Here is a 21449-nt window from a genome sequence, read left to right as displayed (position 1 = left end):
GAAAAATAAAACCTAATCCTTATTGAACAGGGTGCAAAACAGGTTCAGGAAATAAATGAGATGTGAAGACACAATGATGATTATTGAAAGAATTAACCAGCAATGTAGTGAATCATTAGTGATGCACCATGAGAGTCAGTCACAAGCTTGATCTTTTATAAATATCTCACTCCTATGTGCATGCTGTGCTGATGCATGAATCATTGCCCAAACCACTGTGTGTAATTATTGGTTAAAATATTCCCTGCCTTCCTAGCTTTTCTTCAGTATTGGATGAACTTGAAACATCAGCATAAGTTTATACTTGTAAAGAAGTTGACTTGGGTTAGGGTGAGTACTACAATAATGGAGAAATCCAAGTGGTCTCAGGTCTTCAGTTAGTTATTTGTATATTCAATGAATCAGGCTTCCAGTAGCTCATTATAATATGAAACTCATTTATTCAGTCACCAATTCAGTGTAATCTCTAGATCCCATCATGATAGAGAATTTTAAGAATCTGGACTTGCTTAGATATACATGAACAACAGAGAAGTAGTTGTTATTAACTAAACATGTTAACAGTAAACTATCACTACACTATTACGTACTGTGTGTAGTTATAGAAGCTACATTTAAATTAGTAAAATCAGCAGAAAGTTACTAAATTTATCTCCTACTGCTAATTTAATAGTTATGATGACATTCTTTTTTTTCAAATAATGTCAGTTATTTCCTTGTGTAACAGTAAAAACCTATTTGCACTCAACATTATTTCTCATAATGCAGCTACAGATCTCTTTAATTCAAGAGTCTAGAAAACTCGATAATTTTTAATAGTAGTTGCTATTAAAGTGGAGAGAATTTCTACATCATGCAAGACACAATTAATTTATTTTTCTTTCATTCATACATATTTCAGCACTTAATGTATTATCTTCAGGTGTTTATTTTATTTTATAACTAGTGACCCACTTTGGCTTCACATGCGTAGCAAGTACCACTGAGTATCTACAACTGGATAACTAATCTGGTGTAGTGGTAATTTTGTTTATGGTCCACTGCACAGAGTTATGATTGAAATTCAAAGAATATCATAAGCCCCTTGCGGGGGTGTGACTGCAGTGCCAGCATGGTGCAGTCAGCTCAATTGCAACAGAGTTGCCACAAGGTACAGCCACTTGCTGTCCACATGACTCCAGTGCCAGCATGGTGCAGTCTGCTCAATTGCAAGAGTTGCCACAAGCTACAGCCACTTGCAGTCCATATGACTCCAGTGCCAGCCCTGTGCAATTTTCTGTGTGATCTTTTCCCATAGCCTTAAACATTAACTCCATACCAAAAAATGTGTTTTTATCAGCTTGATATCTGATAGGTCCTGCAGCTCAATATCTGATATGTCCTGCAACACAAGTTGTTTAAGAAGTCAGCAGTAGCTTGTGCCAGCCTTACAAAAGTGATAGCTTGTGGTGATCTGGTGCTGCAGTTGGGTAGCCTTACGGCTGCCCACGAACCTTCCTCGTGAATCAGTCTTATCTATTAGTGACAACTGTATCAAAATCCCTACAGTAGAGCTTGAGATTAGCATTCACATGCAAATAGAAAAACATGGTGGAGGATGCCTGAGAGGAATGACAGGAACAATCATTTGAAGCAAAGAAGTCTAGTAAACATGGGTTCTAAAATGTACACCTTAAGAGCTATGAACAATTTCTTGTGAAACACATCTCTTCTACTGAACAAGTTTTGCATTTTAGAGCCCAGGTTTATTAGACAAATGTCCCTCATGAATCAGGTAGTGAAACTGTATCAGAATCCCTACAGTAGCCCCTGCGATTAGGCCAAATCGCAATGGAGGTCTTCAGTTTATATAAGTATAGATAGGTAGGTAAGAAGAAGAAGAAGAATTATTCTGCATCACATAATATCATTTATTTAGTGTTAGTGATATTATATATGTTATATGCTTGTCATAGCTTCCTGGTGGTTTGAGACATCATAATGATGGTGATAAAACTGAAGGAGAGAGCACATAAAATTCTGAACCCTGTATGGGTGGAAGAAAAATGCACTAATTGTGTCTCGTATAGACAGAAATTCCCTTCAGTTTTCCTTTGCAAGCGTGTAATTTAAGAAGAGTATCAAAAGATGACTTTTACTGCTAAATATTATTAAGGATAGTAGGTTTCAAATTTTCTTGTTTTATATCTGATGAAACTTCATTAAACAATGGAAACTCCAGTTTGAGATATCAACATTGTTTAGATAGATTGCTACTCACTGTAAAGATGACTCATTGAGTTGGAGACAGACTATTAACATGTTATTAGCTTTACACAAAGGCCTTCTTGAGCAAAGAAAACCCACACATACATTTACCCAAGCAAACTTCCGAAATTTTAGCAGTGAGAAGAAAGGTATTGTAATTAAAGCTGAGTGGCTCTCATTGCTATCCTAAAACAAGGTGAGTAGGAAGACTTGGTGGTGACACTGCTCTGTTAAAAAATTGTGGGAGTCCAGTATGGAACATATTTCGTTAATAGGCATGATTCAGTAAGTTTTATTTTCATAGTTATGTTAAAATTGGGGGAAATGGAAACTAAATTTCATTTGACTGATTGCCTTTTTTAGTTTAATAATGCTGGAGATTATTTATCCTTAAAGGAGTGTTTTATTTTTTTTGTGGATAATAAGTATTAGTAATTTTTTCAATGTATGCTGATTAAAATATGATTGTTTTATTCTTATAAACGCTGATTAAGACTTCTAGTGTATTATGTTTAACATACATATGAATCACACATGTAAAAGGCCAACACTTAGCTTTACATTCACAGAGAAAACATATTATCTTTAAATCAAGGGACACACACAAATCCCAGTCCAACAATACTTGACAAAAATGACTGGACAAACATTCTACTGGTTCACTGCTAACAGTTTCAGACTTACTCTCACAAAGACTCATATAATGGAATAAAATAAAAAGAGAGAGAAAGAGAATGGTAAATGGATTATGTGACTATGGTGGTCAAATGCTTAGCACTAAGGTTCCTACCATAAAAGAAACACTGGGTTAAACAAAACCATAATCAATGACTCAGCCATAATGTTTTGTGAAAGTCTTTGGGCTCTGAGAGCAGGAAGTTAAGAAGAAAACATTCCTCTTGAGAGATGTGAGCAGTGGGGCAGTTAAAGAGTAGGATGAAGAGCTGAAAAAAAAACTTGGGAATAGTTACAAAAAAATAACTCAAAATTTGTTGAGTCTGATTCACACACTGGCACCAACCAACATCTGCTCTTTTCTCTAGAATATCAAAATTAAATTTGCTTCATCTGAACCTTCAAAATTTAATGGGCAACCTTCCTGGATATTGCCTCCATCTCTCTGATATCACCAAAAAATCCTCTGTGCATAAGTATTGCACCAATCTCCAGTAGTAACTCAATTTTGATGATTGTCATCTGTTACCATATGTCTTTGGTACCCATAGGTCTGTTTCTCTAATGTTAAAATGGAATTATCCAGATACGCTGATAACCTTGCTAGAACCTTTACGGGCAGACAACATCCTGCCCAGTTACCCCAGATACAAACTCCCAACAACATTTTCCCCTTAAACCAGTTGTCACTGGGAAACCATCCACAGGCCAACATTACCCTTATCACACAGGTCTTGAAAACCTCAATCACATCCTTCACCACAGCTTATTACTTCTCTTTGGGTGACTGTAGGGGAATTAGATTTGGCTTTATTTTGTGTCAAGAGAAATTTTCTCTCTTTATCTGGTCAGTATTGATCTTCATATTCAATTAACTGATCATACTTTTCAGTTTGTGTCTAGAAGCAATATGCATGTCGTCGTTGTTGCTGCTGCTGTTGTGGTCTTCAGTCCAGAGACTGGTTTGATGCAGCTCTCCATGCTACTCTATCCTGTGCAAGCTTCTTCATCTCCCAGTACCCACTGCAACCAACCTACATCCTTCTTAATCTGTTCAGTGTCTTCATCTCTTGATCTTCCTCTACGATTTTTACCCTCCACTCTGCCCTCCAGTACAAAATTCATGATCCCTTAATGCCTCAGAATATGTCCTACCAAGCGATCCCTTCTCCTAGTCAAGTTGTGCCACAAATTTCTCTTATTCCTAATTCTATTCAATACCTTCTCATTAGTTATGTGATCTACCCATGTAAAGGAAGAATATTAATGAAACAAAACCATTCAAGTTCATCCTTTTCTGCTATAATCTTACATGTGGAAGTTGGGGGGTGCCAAACTGGCACATTGGGTGACTTTATGGAAAGTTCAAAATTCATGTCCCTTAGTTTTTTTCAGTTTCAAAGCATTAGGGCAGGTATAATTTTCACAATGAATTATGATATTGTCCTTTCCTCCAGACCTCTCCCCATGTATTTCTTTCATCCAGTTGTCATGAAGACACACGTGTATTCATAAGTGATTTTACAGTAAATATTTGCAGAGTAATGAGTAAAAAGAATAACTTTTTATCCCAAAAAATGGCCATAATCATTTTGGCAAATAAAATTAAGTTTGGAAGCTAGGAAATGAAGTGGTGGCAGAAGTAAAGCTGAGGGAACAGCTCGTGAGTCTTGCTTGGATAGCTCAAGTCAGTAGAGCTCTTACCTACCAAAGGCAAAGGTCCCAAATTTGAATCTTAGTCAGGCACTCACTTTTAATCTACAAGGAAGTTTCAAATAAAATTAACTTTGTCTTTTCGGTTGTGACAACATCGACTTCAGGACTCCTCCTCCATTCCTGGTATAATTCACAGTTACAAATCACTGACAAATATGCAGAAAAGTGTAGTTTTTCCTTTGATTTTGGTCTGAATTTAACAAGTAGTGCACCCATCTTATCCAAAGATTTCTCTTAGTCAATTCTCCCTACAAAATATTCCTTACATACATACATCGAAAAAAGTTGGGCATCACCTCGGTTCCGAGAGTTCCGGAACCTGTACAGAAAATTGGAACAGAGATCAACATAAACATCATTTCTGCCCTTTTTATTGCTCATGAAAACCACATGTTGCATGTTGTACCATGTGAGATCTTCAGAGGTGGTGGTCCAGATTGCTGTACACACCGGTACCTCTAATTCCCAGTAGCAAGTCCTCTTACATTGATGCATGCCTGTATTCATCGTGCCATACTCTCTACAAGTTCATCAAGGCACTGTTGGTTCGGATTGTCCCGCTCCTCAACGGCAATTCAGCGTAGATCCCTCAGAGTAGTCGTTGGGCCACGCCGTCCATAAACAGCCCTTGTCCATCTATCCCAGGCATGCTCGATAGGGATCATGTCTGATAAACATGCTGGCCACTCTAGTTGAATGATGTCATTATCCTGAAGGAAGTCATTCACAAGACATGCACGATGGGGGCACAAATTGTCGCCCATGAAGACAAATGTCTCGACAATGTGCTGCCGATATGGTTGTACTACTGGTCTGAGGATGGCATTCACATATCAGACAGCCATTACGGCGCCCTCCATGATCACCAGCAGCGTACGTTGGCCGCATATAATGCGACCCCGAAACAGCAGGGAACCTCCACCTTGCTGCACTCGCTGGACAGTGTGTCTAAGGCATCCAACCTGACCGGGTTACCTCCAAACATGTCTCCAACAATTGTCTAATTGAAGGCATATGCAACACTCATCAGTGAAGAGAACGTGATGCCAATCCTGAGTGGTCCATTCGGCATGTTGTTGGGCCCATTTGTACCATGCTGCATGATGATGTGGTTGCAAAGTTGGACCTCGGCCTGGACGTCTGGAGTGTAATTGAGCATTATGCAGCCTCTTGCGCACAGTTTGAGACATAACACGACGTCCAGTGGCTGCACGAAAAGCATTTTTCAACATGGTGGTGTTGCTGTCAGGGTTCCTCCAAGCCATAATCCGTAGGTAGTGGTCATCCACTGCATTAGTAGCCCTTGGGCAGCCTGAGCGAGGCATGTCATCAGCAGTTCCTGTCTCTCTGTATCTCCTTCATGTGCGAATAACATCGCTTTGGTTCACTCCGAGACGCCTGGACTCTTCCCTTGTTGAGAACCCATCCTGGCACAAAGTAACAATGCAGATGCAATCAAACCGCAGTATTGACCGTCTAGGCATGGTTGAACACAGACAACAGCAGTCGTGGACCTCCTTCCTGCTAGAATGTCTGAAACTGATCGGCTGTCTGACCCCCTCCCTCTAATAGGCACTGCTCATGTGTGGTTGTTTACACATTTGTGCGGGTTTAGTGACATCTTTGAACAGTCAAAGGGACTGTGTCTGTGATACAATATCCATAGTCAACATCTGTCTTCAGGAATTCTGGGAACAGGGGTGACGCAAAACTTTTTTTGATGTGTGTTTTGGTTTGTATATAATTTAGGAGTGGAGGACCACTCACCAAACAGTAAAAAAGCTAGCAAGTTTTCCTTCACATTTGTGTGTGCCTGTCGATGTCTCAGTGCTTCTGGTGTTCAGTGAGTAGTCTCTCTTACTTCTAGAAATATTTACATGTTGATGCCACAATGCTTCTGCTATTCAGTGTGTGGTCTCTTTTACTTCTCAAACATTTACATTCTACCAGGACTATCCCACATAGTTTTACATAGTCTTTGATATGTGTGTGGCATCAGCTATTTCGTACTGTTGTAATTGGAATAACATAATGTGTGTCTTCTCAAAGTTTGCAGCTGTTATTAAAGTTTTAAGATGCTGCAACAATCACTAACTGACTGGAGTTCAGCAGCTATTGCATAGATGCTTCACTTAAACCAGTTCTCTTCTCAGCATGCAGTTACAGATCTCAGGGGACCTGGGGAAGTCTGTTACATGCAAGAACTTAGTGATTCTTATCTAGCCTCAGTGCAGCCTCCTTCCTGGCCTCGGATTCTTATTAACATCCCTTACAGAGATGTTTATTCAGTAAGGGCGAGAGACTTACTTTCTACATTTCAGTGAATGAATTTGCAGTGTACACTTGACTGGCAATTTTATTAAAATTCATTGTTTCATTCTCTATTTGCAAAATATTCCACATAATACATGAAGTGAAAGTTAATGCATTAACATACTAACTGCCATGAGGCCACCCCAGACATAACAGAGGTTCATACCTAACAACTTAGTCCACAGCAGCCGCATGCTCCACTCTGGTTAGTACAGTATGTCTCTCAATGATGGGTAAAGTTGCAAAAAAATGAAGTTCAAAACAGTGAACATGATATAGGTACCTGACTTTTTGTTCACCGGCATCAACTCAGTCAAGAAATACAAATTAATGCACAGTACTGCACTATAAAATGTACTAAAGAGAGTGGTGCATGTAGCTGCCAGCAGGCACACGATGTTACTTGTGAACCTCTACTGTGTCTGCCAGCAATCTTACGGCAGTCAACATGTAAGGAGACTTCAATGTCTGCATAAATGGTTGTTTCCATTTAATAAAAAAATCTTGTTAATAACAAGTAAGTGTGGCAGGCATAAGAGAGGAGAGCTAGGGAGGCTAGCAATTATCACAAAAGTGTCTCCACCAGACAGATAGCTCAACAGGATTGTACCATAAAGCCAGGTGTATGGTGGTGGTTTTTTTTTTACCTGAGGCTTCATAAGAAGTCTCATAGTTTCCAGCACTTTTCAAAGAAAACCATTACATGGTGTCATCATCAGTAAGAGGCTAGATGTTGCCTTCACCTAGCTCCTGGGGGTTTCCATGTCTTATCTGTTACCAGTCAGCTGTGGCTTCACAACATACAGCAGTAATTCTGCAAGCAAAATTAAAACCAAAGTTTTCAGTCTCATGTTTAAGAAATCATTCATGCAGGTGAATCGTACGAACATCCCACTATTTGTCTGTCATACAGACTCCGGTATGGTGGATATAGTAGTAGGCATATCTGGCATAGAGAAGTAACTGAAAAAGTTAGAAACAAAAGTCACCAGGTCCAGATTGAATCCTAGTCCAGTTTTACAGAGAACGCTATGGCATTGTCTCCTTACTTAGCTTGTATTTATTGCAAATCTGTCGCCCAGTGCAATTTCCCAAGCAACTGGAAAAAAGCACATGTGACACGGGTATAAGAATGGTAAAAGAATGGACCTGCAAAATTACAGACCGAAATACTGAACATCGATTTGCAGCAGTATTCTTGAAGACATACTCATTTCAAAAATACTAAATTTCCTTGAGACAGAAGAGCTTCTGTCCATAAATCAGCACAGATTTAGGAAGCATCACTTGTGATCTTTTCTCATGTGATAGCTTGTGAACCATGCAACAGGTGCATTCCATATCCCCAGATTTCTGGAAAACATTTGACGCTGTGCCCCTTTGTAAAATGTAGGGAATGGTTCCCAGATGTGTGAGTGCTTTAAAGACTTCCTAAGAAACAGTACATTGTCCTCGACGGCAAGTGTTCATCAGAGACAAGGGTATCATCAGGACTGCCCCCAGGGAAGTCAATAGAACTGCTCTTATTCTTTATATACATAAATGATGTGGTGGACGGGGTAAGCAGCAAACTGTGACTGTTTGCTGATGATGCCAGACACAGGGTGTCACCATTGAGTGGCTCTAGTAGTATACAAGATGACTTAGTCACAATTTCTAGTTGGTGTGATGAATGTAAGCTTGCTCTAAAGGTAGATAAATGTAAGTTAATGCAGATGAGAAGGAAAATGTCCTGTAATGTTCTAATACAGCAATGGTAGTGTACTGCTTGACATAGTCACATTGATTAAATATCTAGATGTGACATCACAAAGCGATATGAGGTGGAGCGAGCACATACGGAAAGTAGTAGAGAAGGCAAATGATCAACTTTGGGAGAATTTTAGGAATGTGTGGTTCATCTGTAAAGGAGACCATGTATACAACACTAGGGTGTCCCATTCTTGACTACTGCCCACCAGCTCATATTAAAGGATGACAATGACACCAGTCAGAGGCATGCTGTTATATTTGTTACTGGTAGGTTCAACGAAAATGTGAGTGTTATGGTGATGCTTTGTGAACTCAAATGGGAATCCCTGGATGGGTGATGGTGCTCTTTTCATGAGATGCTATTGAGGAAATTTAAAGAACTGACATTTCAAGCTGACTGCAAAATAATTCTACTGCTGCCAATGTACATTTTACATACGGTTCAAGAAGATAAGAGAAATTAGGGTAAAATGAAAGGTGTATAGATGGTCACTTTTCCCTCACTTTATTCCTTGGCGTAACAGGTAAGGAAATGACTAGGAGTGTACAAGGTACCCTATGCCATGCACCATACAGTAGCTTGGAGAGTTTGATGTAAATGTAAAATGTAGATTGGCAATAGCAAGAAAACTGTTTCTGAAAAAGAGACATTTGTTGACATTAGATGTAACAGTATGTGAAGGAAGTCTTTTCTGAAGGTATTTGCATGGAATCCCACCTTGTGCGGATAAGAAAAAAGAAATTTGTGGCACAACTTGACTAAAAAAAGGAATCTGTTGATAGGACACATCCTGATCATCAAGAAATTGTCAATTTGGTAATGGAAATAAGTTTAGGGTGTAAAAACTGTGTAGAGAGATGAAGGCTTGAAAATAATTAACAGATCTAACTGGAGGTAGGTTGCAGTAACTATGCTTATAGAGGATAGACTAGTGTGGAGAGCTACATCAGACCATTCATTGGACTGAGGACCACAATGTCACCACCTGTCAGGTTGTATTCAAAATTTTTCAGTGAATTATCTCCACAGTTAAGTTCCTACCATTCTCTTAAGCAGAGAACTGTATTGGACAGCTGAAGAATGAAGTGGAATTTCAGCCACAGAAGTATCGTCCTATGTCACTCACCTTTATTTGTAACGGTATTTTACAAGATAATTTTTGTTCAAACATAGTAACTTACTTGAAACAAATTTATCTCTGTGATTGTTATCATTTTTGAGCACACTGAACATGTGAAACCCAACTCATTTTCTCAATATGTGAATCCTATTAGCCATGGATTTTATATTCTTGAAAAAACCTTTGATTTAGCACTACACACACTGATGTGTGCTCAAGAAAATGTGCTGTTATGAAAAAATAAAGGACAAGATAGATAAAGTAGTAAGTTAACTTCTTGGTGAAAATGAATGAAAGTGTGGGGGCATTTTGCCCAGTTGTGTACAGAAAGTTGGATGTCACACACTGTGACTGAAGCCCCAAATGTGGCTGGCCCAACTACACAACACAGTTGAAGGAATGGGGTGTGTCAATCGGTGAGCAGTTATGGTGCACTGAGTGCTGTTCTTCATTGCAACATGGCCTGGAGACATTTGCATGACTTCATCCTGGGAAGAATCAGTGAAAAACTGGAAGAAGGTTGAAGTGTGGCAAATTAGCCCAGGAATTGGTGTTGCTCACACCAGTGTTTCCAAACCACTGGCACTGCTGCCTGAAGGAGAGGAGGTGGTCAACTACAGCAACAGATGTCTGCATTGTGCAACAGGCAAGAAGAGATTCACATCAAACAGTGGGTACAACTGCAACCATATGTAACAGGACTGCAAGGCCAACAGTCTCCACAGTGGCACCGTGACTGCATGGGGACAGTCTCTTTGCCTGATGACCAGTACATTGTGTTCTGCTGACTCCCACACATCAGTACACTGTTTGAAATGGTGCTAAGAACATAGAGACAAGACCAGCAAGGAGTGGGAGCATGTCCTCTTTACAGATAAGAACAGATTCATTCTGAGTAGTGATTCAGGATATGTCATCATGTGGTGAGGGGCGTGGAACACTTAATGCACCCAGGAACAGTGTCAAACCTTATAGTTTTTGTGGACCAGGTTTTGTGCTCTGGGGAAGCATAATGTTGCAAGGGCCCACTGACCGTTAAATGTTTCAACTCGGTATACTCTCTGGTCTGCTTTATTTTGACACTGTACTCCTTCCCCAGGTGGGTCTTTTCAGGAGTACATTTGGCCCTGAATTTATTTTATGGATGACAATAAGTGACTAGCCAAAAAGTGCAGGTGGAGGAACTCTGGGAACGAGAGGATGTTCTGTGAATGGACAGAACTGATCGTTGCCCACCTCTAATCCTACTGAGCACATCTGGGATGCATTGGGGACACACATTGCAAAATGTACACATGCACCAATGACCATCCAGCCGTTGTCAACCGTGCTGGTGGAAGAATGGAAGCCCTATCACTATACCTTCTTACCAGCCTTGTGGCCAGCATGAAAGCACACTGCAAAGCATGCATTGCTGTCACTGGTGATCACACGCCCTATTAATCCAATCACGTCAGATGACAAGCTGTGGTCATAGAGGAAACTGATGTGGTGCTCTACATTTAAAAGGCTGTCTACCAACCCAACAATCATATTAATTGACATGGAAAACAGTCGTATTACCATATATGCATTAAATCTGGTTTCACAGCAACCAGAAGGGTATTTAAATATGATGTCATTGGGTTAAGGACCAAGTGCCACCTTTTGTAATGTCCAGAGACCATCATAAATCACTGTTACTTCAATGTAATTATTGTCCTTGGATAGGAGTGTCGTTTCTGTTTGTCTCATCACACATTTCCTTTTGTTGCCTTCTGTGCTATACTGTAGCAGTTGCAGAATGCAGTACATTACCTTTAATGGAGAATCATCCAAAGTCTTACAAGTAATTCTGAATGTGTACTAGGCAATTGTCTAAGGGCCATTAGCATTCATTTTTTAGATTAAATGATGATGTGGATAGTAAACGTAACAATCTCACACTTTTTCTCATGATATTATTTTTCCCCAAACTGGTTTGGTGCTGTTCTCCACCATTTTCTGTTTTATTTTAATCTTAACATTTCTGTGCAATTACTATACCCATTATTCTCTATAATCTCCTTTGCATTTGTATTGCCTGACCTGTAGGACCTGTCTTCCTACAGGCCCTGGTATCAAGTTTGGCTGCCAGCAAACAGTTTGTTTTGCACTTGAGCAGCACTTGCAAAAAACCGGGAACAAGTTCCCATTGTTAGCGTGAGATGTATTCATAGTATCAATCAGCCATGGTCTCTCTAAGATATTAGCAATTAAGGGAGCACTCTGCACACTGGTGTCTGAAGATAGTCCACAGTTTACATTGTTACAATCTGAGGCCTTCTGTTGCTGAAATAGCATTGAACATCTGACCACTACTTCCTTCCAGCTGGCCTCTAACTCAGAGGGTTAGTATGTGGTCCAGACAGTCTGGTGACGCCAACTGAGGAAGTGCTAGACAGCTTCTTTGCCACTTAATAGGTCCATCCTCATTGACAGGACCACTGTAGATAAGATACTGCACTGGTCCACCTGAAATATCACATGGGCACAGGTGACCAACCTTGCGAGATGACCTGCTCAGCTGGCAGTGCAAGTACAGGGCACCTGCATCTAGGTGCGCGTATTAAGTTGGACCCAAGGGGTCATCATAGGCTGTAAGGGATGTCAGCTGCCAGATGTCATGGCCAGTTGCAAGGTCACGACCAATCACGTATGATTATGGAAAATTGTATGTAACAGTCAGAAATCTCTCTGGACATCCACAGATAAGGACTATATAATTTATGGGAATAAATCCACTCAATTTGGCTAAACTTAAAGTGGTATCAAAGAATGCTGTTTTATGTTACATATTACTGTGTTCCACATATATATACGGTATAGATGAGTGGTTGGTTGCTTTTCCTGTATTTTATGTTTTGCTCCATGCAGGAATTTCCATTACTGTTATAGTTTGTCTCTTGTGAACACACTGTATTTCCTACCTGATATTCCACAGAATGCACAGAGGATCTTGTAAATCTACATCTTGTGGAGCATATATCGTGGCTGACAGAACTAAGAACAACTTCCATATTCAGTGTACAGTGAAAAATTGTTTTCACCTGATGCTTAGTGAGGAAAGAAATCTGGTAGGAAACCCATAAGTTCACTTTTGATTGTATCGTTAGTGCATTCAGAATCTGTTGTAAATGGTAACAGTTTGCTTCAAGATCTCTTTCTAGCTTGATATAAGTTCATCTTCCAGGATTTCCTTATCAGAAATACTACATGATCTGTGTGCCACAGTTTTGATGCATAACACATGTGATGAGTGATAGTAATTATGTAGTCATAGATATTACAGTAAAACTTCATTTATACATTTTTCAATAGACTACAGAAAAAAATGTGTAAGCGTGAAAAACATATATACGAAATAAAGCATCACACTATCAAATTAATTGGTAAACAAAAATGAAGAATCCAATCAACAAAAAGTTACATTCTACAAAACGTTATACGGGCTTACTAGGTACCATACTTAACAAACATATGAGGGGCGTTCAGAAAGTAAGCTCCGATCGGTCGCGAAATGGAAATGACTATGAAAATCCGATAAAGCTTTGCACAGATGTGTTGGGTAGTGTCTCTAGTATAACCCCAGTTAGCATCACGTCGCTCTTCTCATTTCTGAGCTCGCAGTGAGTGCGTAAAGATGTCTAGAAAATAGTGTCTGCCGCCAAGTACGAGGGCCTGGTGAGAAATTTCGCCTGAAGCTATGCAGCTAACATTACATAACTGTCGTGCTGTTTCGTCTTCACGACAATTCTCAGCCGCATTCTGCAGGGGCAATGAAGATGCTCCTGCATCGTTTTCAAATGGAAATGTTAGATTACCCACAATACAGTCCGCAATTGTCTCCCCCTGAGTTTCATCTCTGGTCACATGAACCGCTGTCTTTGAAGACAACATTTTGACACAGACAACGAGGTGTAGGCCAGCGTGGAGAATTGGCGGAAAGCACTGGCGGCTGCCTTCTATGATGAGGCTATTGAAAAGTTGGTACAACGCTATGACAAAAGTCTAAGTCAGAACGGCGACTACGTAGAGAAGTAGCTGAAAGGTGTAGCTAATTGTTACAAGTAAAACATTTCTGATGTTCACTGTGGTTTCAATTTGGCAATCAATCGGAGCTTACTTTCTGAACAGGCCTCGTATAAAAAAAATGTAAACCTTTGCACAGAAGAGGACATCATTTTGTAAAAAAGTCCGTAATTTTTGCTTGTTTTTTCTTTGACGCAGCAATAGCATACACTGTACCCTCAAAACAGGATTACGCTCATTATTTCATCAGAAACATTGTGGCATATCACAAATTGTTTAATTATTTCTAACACATTTGCTGCATTGTTGAACAGCACAGAGGAATGCTGAGGCTCTTCTGTATCATCTTCATCGTCAGTTTCTTCCTCTCCCAGGTCCTGCGATGCACATTGAACGATCTCAGCGATAGTCATGGGTTCTGTAGTGACGAGGTTTTCATCAACATCGCATGAATATCCATTTGGGAATGTACGAGAGTACATTTCAATGTGTACTCAAGAAATTGGCTCTTCATATTATGAAGCTGAACACACTCCTCAGAAATTCTACATCCACAAAAGATAGACTTACCGTAATACTGCAATTTCCAGCTACTCTAGTTTACAGTACCGGTATAGCGCTCTGATGCTACAGTGCACATTGGTGAAAATAATACCAGAAACATTTGAAGCTATTTATAACACACTGAAGGAGGAATATGTGAAGGCAAATAAATTTAATACGTACTGCAGTCATGAAATATTTTTATTTCCACAGAAGTTGTAGATTTTCTCCTTTATATTCTCGGGGATATATCCTGACCGTAGTTCATGGCTAATAGCATCCACAATTTTTTTTCTCTTTTTATTCTGTTTTTGTATTCTGGATGTCGTAAGCTACACAGTGCTTCATCTGCCTCGAATATTTCCATCAATTTCATTACATATGTGACACACCATGTAAATTTGGGGGTCTTATTGATAAACATTTTGTGTCAGACAGTTGCAGCAGCGCTAGCACTCCAAGCGGTTGATTTCTCCATACAGTAAACATAAGACAAACGCTTCCTTTGATCAAATCTAAGGCAAGGAACTAGATTTGATCAAAGAAAATTTGACCATTGCCTGACTCTGACAAAGTTCCTTATTACACTATCAAATTTTATTATAGTCTAATATCGGCCTTCCCAATCCATTTCCCAAGAACCCACTCTGAAACACTGCACCATAACTTGTGCACACTGTGGAAATTTTGGTAGGACATTGGAAAAAAATGTAAAAGTGGCAAAAAATGTATAAATGAAGTTTTACTGTATTTAGTCAGTGCTGTTCATCTTGCAATGAATTACATGTCTCAAGATGTCATCATCTTTGTAATAAATGTATTTATGAGAAAACTGAAGGTACCAAAATACAGAGGTTCTCAAACATACAGATTCCAGCACCTTTTCATTAAAAACATCTGTTCTTACCAAAGAAGTAAGTTTCTTCATTGTCATCAGCTGTCACATCTTCACCACTTCAGTTTCCATCTCTAAGTGTTGTGATCACTAAATATCATGAAATCAAGAATGTTATCACTGTCATTAAAGTCTTCATTCGAGAATTACTGAGACATTCTTGAACATCCAGATCTTTCCCACATAAAACATGTTTAGAAGATTCACCTACTCCACCACAGTAACATTTGACAAAAATACAACACGCAAACACTATAGTTTGTCTGCGAGGCCTCTCAAGCCCCAAAAATAAGAAACAAAACACCAAAACTACACAAGATTTATCACACATGTAGGTTGCCATTCCTCCATGCTATGTGGCACACCGACCCTTGCTGTTAATCCGCCAGGCTGATTCAATTCAGGGCTGGTGCACTTACCCAAATCCTGGAAGTGACATACTCATGCACCCTGCTGTCTGGGTGGGTCATTATCATTATCTATTGGTAACACTAAATATTCTGCCTCATGACAATAAGTACAGACGAGCAATTCTGTCTCATTTTTTAAAAATTACTGCACTGATTATATCAATTATATATTAAAACTGTAATTGATTCTCTGTTGCACCACAGAGAAGTAATCATCCGCGTGTTTCAGTAGGAAAGCCCTCGTGCTTGCGGTTTAGCCAAACTACAAGCTTTAATTCACTGACACTTGTACTGGAGAAATTCAGCTTCTTCGAGATTTCAAATAAAATGCTGGTTCAACTTATAACAGCGTCCAAAACTTATGAATAACAAGTAAAAGAGGGGGAAAATGTAAGCAGTCTCTTTAAATAGTCATAAAAATATATCCAGAAATTGAAATTGGGCTGCCTCTGAATGAAAGGCTGGCCCCATGCAAATAGGTGCAACCACAGTCAAGGAGCATCTGTGAAGAAGTCAGACAAACATGTACCTGAAGAGGGGCAGCTGCCTTTTCAGTAGTTGCAGGGGCAACGATCTGAAAGATTGACTGATCTGGCCTTGTAACATTAGCCAACTTAGCCTGCTGTGCTGGTACTGCAAATGGCTGAAAGCAAGAGGAAACTGCAACTGTTACTTACATGCAGCTCTACTATATGATTAAATGATGGCATCCTCTTGGGTAAAATACCCATTCAAATCTATAACCAGGGACTACACAGGAGGATGTCGTCATCAGCAGAAAGAGAAATGAATAGGCTGAGGTTAAATGTGGAGATTAGTGAAGTTTGTGAGATGAATAGGATATTTGGTCAGTGGGTGCAGGGCTATAAATAAAAAATCACACTGAGGTAATGCAGGGGTAAAACTAATAATAAATAATGAAGTAGGAATGCAGGTAAGCTACTGCGAGCGGCATAATGAATTAAAATAACTAAGATAGACGCAGAGCCAATCCCCCATGACAGTGGTACAATCATTGGCAGGTTCGTGCTTGGTTACCCCGGGACCCCAGCCTATGCCGCATCCTTTCCCTTCTGTGCTGCGCATCTATCCTCTTGCTATTCTTTTTCCCCTCCCTTGGGGAACATGTCTGGGATGTTTTTGGGAATGTGTTCTGCATTTTCATTAGCTGACATAAGAAGAGTCTCCACTGTTTTTCATCCCTTTTTTCTTTCTTTGTTCACCTTCTCCTAACCTTCCTCCACTTCGATGTTTGAGATTCTTCTTTTTCTTCTTCCTCCCTGTGTGCTCCTGAAGGCCAGCCCACACGTGTGACATGTAACAGATGACTGGTTAAGGCATAATCCCCAGCCCCAGGTCGACAGTTAGAGTTCGCACGTACCCCCTGGTACAGGCCAGGCCTAGGGAAGGATGATTGCCTCGCCCTGCTGTATCAGTTGCAATGGCGCCATGCAGCCTCCTCCCGAGATTGCCTCATGTATCTCGATGAGCAAGCCGTTTAGGAGATCCGGGTGAAGGAAAAAGTATCTTATCCTGTCGCTCGCAAGTTGTTGGCTCATCAGAAAACATGCATTCTATCATCCAGCACTTACAGTACTGCTCTTGCTGCATCTCGCTCCACAAAGGACATGGCCATGCAGGCCGACGCCCCCCCTCCCCCGGGGGAAGGAGCATGGCATCAGAGACGCTGGCAATAATGGGGGATTTTCTCGAAGTGAGCCAATCATCTTCTTCACAATCAGTGTACACTAAACATAAACGGAATGAGGTTCTCCCAGTTGCACGACAGTTGCTTGGGGTTTCACATACTGAAGACAGTCAATCCTTTGCTACAGTAAATCCATTTATTATTCAGAAAGGTGCTAGTGCAACTGCCAGCCCTGTGAAGTCCTGCTCTCATTTATGTAATGGCACTTTGCTTTTGGAGACTACTTCTGATTCTCAAGCACAACAGCTGCTTGCAGCTTTGCTCCTCCATGACTGTCCTATTTGTGTCGAGGCCCATCGAATGCTGAATTTTTTCCATGGTGTTATTTGCACCAGGCTGCTTGATGGTCTGACAGAGACAGAAATCCAAATGTGTCTGCCTCATCAGGGTGTCACTGTAATCCTTTGGGTGATGAACAGGTTAGATGCATCCATAGTGCCCACACACACTCTTTTTATCACTTTTGATAGAGTGGTCCTTCCATCAAAAATCAAAGCAGGCAATGAAGTTATCACAGTCTGACCGTACATACCGAACCTGATGCGCTGCTACCAGTGTCATCGTTACAAGCACACTTGAATGTCCTGTTGACCCCGGCCATATGTGTAGCCTGTAGCAGAGATACTCATGAGGGCAATAATCTGCCTGCTTTGCCCCGCTGTATCAATTGCAATGGCGCCATGCAGCCTCCTCCCGAGATTGCCTCATGTATCTCGATGAGCAGGCCATTTAGGAGATCTGGGTGAAGGAAAAAGTACCTTATCCTGTCGCTCGCAAGTTGTTGGTTCATCAGAAAACACGCATTCTATCATCCAGCACTTACAGTACTGTTCATGCTGTATCTCGCTCCACAAAGGACATGGCCATGCAGACATTGACCTCAAATTTGGTACTGCAGTTGTAAAATCACCCAGTGTCATGATAGCATCCCCATCTCCTTCTCCAGCTGTGCAATAAGCCACCAAACTTTCGCCTCACAGGGCAAAGTCACCTGCTACACAACTGGCAGACTGAAAGGACAGAAGGAATACTCCTGTGAAGACTTTTTACATCCCTCTGGCCAACAAACATCTGAACTGTCATCGGCCACCTGCAAAGGCACCAAGAAATCAAGCAAAGGCAAACGGTCTTCTCCTTCACCAATTTGGAGATCCTCTTCAATGATGTTGGCGTGTGATACCTCATCTGGTCGACCTCCATGTTGCTGGTGTGCACCGCCAACTATTTTTCTGCGCTGCACTCTGCAGACTGATGGAAAAAGAACACCGATGCCTCTGTAGATTGCATGGAGTAGGATCCTCCAGCCTCTGTGCCCTGTGGCAACGAGTCTTCGAAGGTTGACACTCGGCAATTGCCGATGTGACACCCCTTCATTTTTCCCTCTTCCCCTTTCCTCGTTAAGACTCTCCCCCAGTGGAACATTTGCGGCCAAGATCCAATAGAGAAATTATGGTTGCTCTTGGAACTGCAGCGTCCACTTGTTCTCTGCCTCTCACATTTTTTTCCAGTCCACTTTGGAGAGCAGCCTTGTACAGAAATGAAACTTGGATGATAAGCAATTCAGAGAAGAAGAGAACAGGAGCTTTTGAATTTTGAAATGCAACTTTGCAGAAGAAGAAGAGTGCTGAAGGTAAGATGGGTAGATCACATTCCTAATGAGGAAGTACTGATTTGGGGGGGGGGGGGGGGGGGTTTAGAAATTTTTGGCATAACTTGACTAAAAGAAGGGATCAGTTAAGAGGGCTCATTCTTAGACATCTTCAATTTAGTATTGGCAGGAACTGCTTGGTGGAGGGGGAGGGGGTTAATTTGCAGAAGACCAAAAGATGAGTATAGTAAGCAGATTAAAATGGATGCAGGTTGCAGTAGTTATTTGGAGATGAAGAGGCCTGTGCAGGATAGAGTGGCATGAAGAACTGCATCAAACAAGTCTTTGGACTGAAGACCACGATAACAACAACAACAACAACAATAGAGGAAAGGATTACTTCAAATTCAAAGAGGCACTTAGTGAAACAGTAAATGAAACACTAAATTTGTGTGTCTCAGCTGCATTTTCATGCTTGTTATGAGGAGAGAGTATTCTCTCAGAGAAGTTTACTATGGTAACACAGGGGTTCCATTTCGATCCTGTTTTAGTTGATAGAATCCGCATGCACTTTGAAGAAGGGCAGATGATGTCACCTGTCTAAGAAATAATAAATTTCTCATACACCGTCAGTTTGAGGCTCTGAAAAAACAGGAAATGTTAGATGTAGGCCAGTAGAAGGGTGACCAAAAGGAGCCATTCTTCTACACTGATACCTGCATAATAAGCTATAAAAGTGTCTCCAAGACAGTTATTTGCAGAGATTACATCAGCCTAAGGGCACATTTATCATTCCTTCTCACTACTCACCAGCTTGACCTGGTGATGAGACAAGCCCACTGAGTCTTAGTGACCCATTAAAATGTACAATCACTGCTTGCTTCGATCCTTGCCAGGCAATGATATTACAGTGATTTGTGTTTTGAGCCATGACCATAGCTGCATTTCCTGAAACTTGAGCAGTGATTGACTGATTCAAGGCCACTTCAGCAGTGTTGTGTTTGACTCTGCTAACATTCTAATAACTATGTGAACAGCAGAAGGGTAATTACTCCCAGTGAGCAGCGAGGCTTCAGTGTAAATGTAACATGGCTTCTGGTGATTGCAAGGTGTAATGTGCCAGCAGTGAGTAGCGTGGTGTGAACAGTGAGGCTGCAGCATAAATGTACCCTAAGAATTGCAGTCCGAACTGTAAGCTCAGTTGAGGAAGACGTTAAGCATGTAGCTGAGAATGCTCTTCACATTAATGTTGAGACTGCTTCACACTTTGAGTGATATGACAAGCCTTGGATGAAGCATTCTACTAAATGTTTATAAACACAGAACATCATAATTCAATTAGCTTGATGGGGAACTCACTCATGGATGAGACTGGTGTGTCAACTTTTACACAGTGACATGACACTTAACAGGAGCTACATCTGAATGTTTCCAGTAAGGAGTCACTTGCATCACTAATTCCGAAAAGCTTACGTGTGACAAGTGGATTTTGGTCTGATGTGCTCCACAGTATGTATGATCTGTCACCTGGCTGATATGGGCACCAACTTTTACCTTACAAATATCTTGCAGTTGCTGTTACTAAAGTTAAGCGCTGTAGCGAACCTGCTATGCAGTGCCACTAGACTGTGACGTGACAGCTGGTGGGTGCTGAAAAAGAGCTCTAATCTATTCAAGCTACTAAAATAATGATGTCACTTTTGCAGTAACTCTTCTGTACTATTAGCATGATGTTTCCACTGTACAGTTTCATTTACAATTGAGGCTGAAACAGCTCGCTCCTAACTAGTAGCTCAGTATAAATTGTGACATATATTCAGGTAATGATTTGACATTGCAGAATGCCAGTTTTCATATATTATTCTATTGTTCTGGTTTTGACATTATCACCCACATCCTTTGCTCTGCAATTTCCAAAGCAGCACCAAGCCCCGATGCCAGGGGAGACACTCACTCACCATCGCACCTTGTTGATATTATGAGCGGACAGACACCTTTTATGCTTTATCTGCACATATGGCAAACCAGAGCATGCACAATGCAATGTTTCATACTTAACAACTACGTAAATAACATTTCCATTGCCATGAACATCTTTTGTCAGCCTGAGTGGTTAGAAATGGAACATATTATTCCATGGAATCGAAATGTTACATCATAGGTTCCCCCACTGAGATGAAAGATGTGTGATCCAACTTACTTGACTAATTACAAGCATCACATAATATTGAAAAATCTCAATGAAATAACCACAGTTTTAACTTTCATTCTATTATTATTATTATTATTATTATTATTATTATTATTTGTACATAAGGCCACTTAATACCAAATCAATTTTTATTTCTGCAAATAATAAAACATTTATGAGCATATTTCTTGACTCATAATCCCATACTTAAACTTTCTTTTTTCAGAATTTATGAGAGCT

The 21449-nt window shown here is 40.5% G+C and overlaps 1 protein-coding gene across 2 annotated transcripts in view; it reads left to right on the top strand.

Moving 5' to 3' along the window:
• The window catches only part of LOC126475247 (inositol polyphosphate-5-phosphatase A), a 327646-nt gene that overhangs the window by 287610 nt on the left and 18587 nt on the right, over positions 1-21449 (top strand). The gene's annotated exons all lie outside the window — the stretch shown is intronic.

The sequence above is a fragment of the Schistocerca serialis genome, chromosome 4 (genome assembly GCF_023864345.2).
Source record: "Schistocerca serialis cubense isolate TAMUIC-IGC-003099 chromosome 4, iqSchSeri2.2, whole genome shotgun sequence".
NCBI lineage: Eukaryota > Metazoa > Arthropoda > Insecta > Orthoptera > Acrididae > Schistocerca > Schistocerca serialis.
The sequence above is the reverse complement of the archived record's forward strand: the minus strand, read 5'-3'. Positions and strand labels throughout refer to the sequence as shown.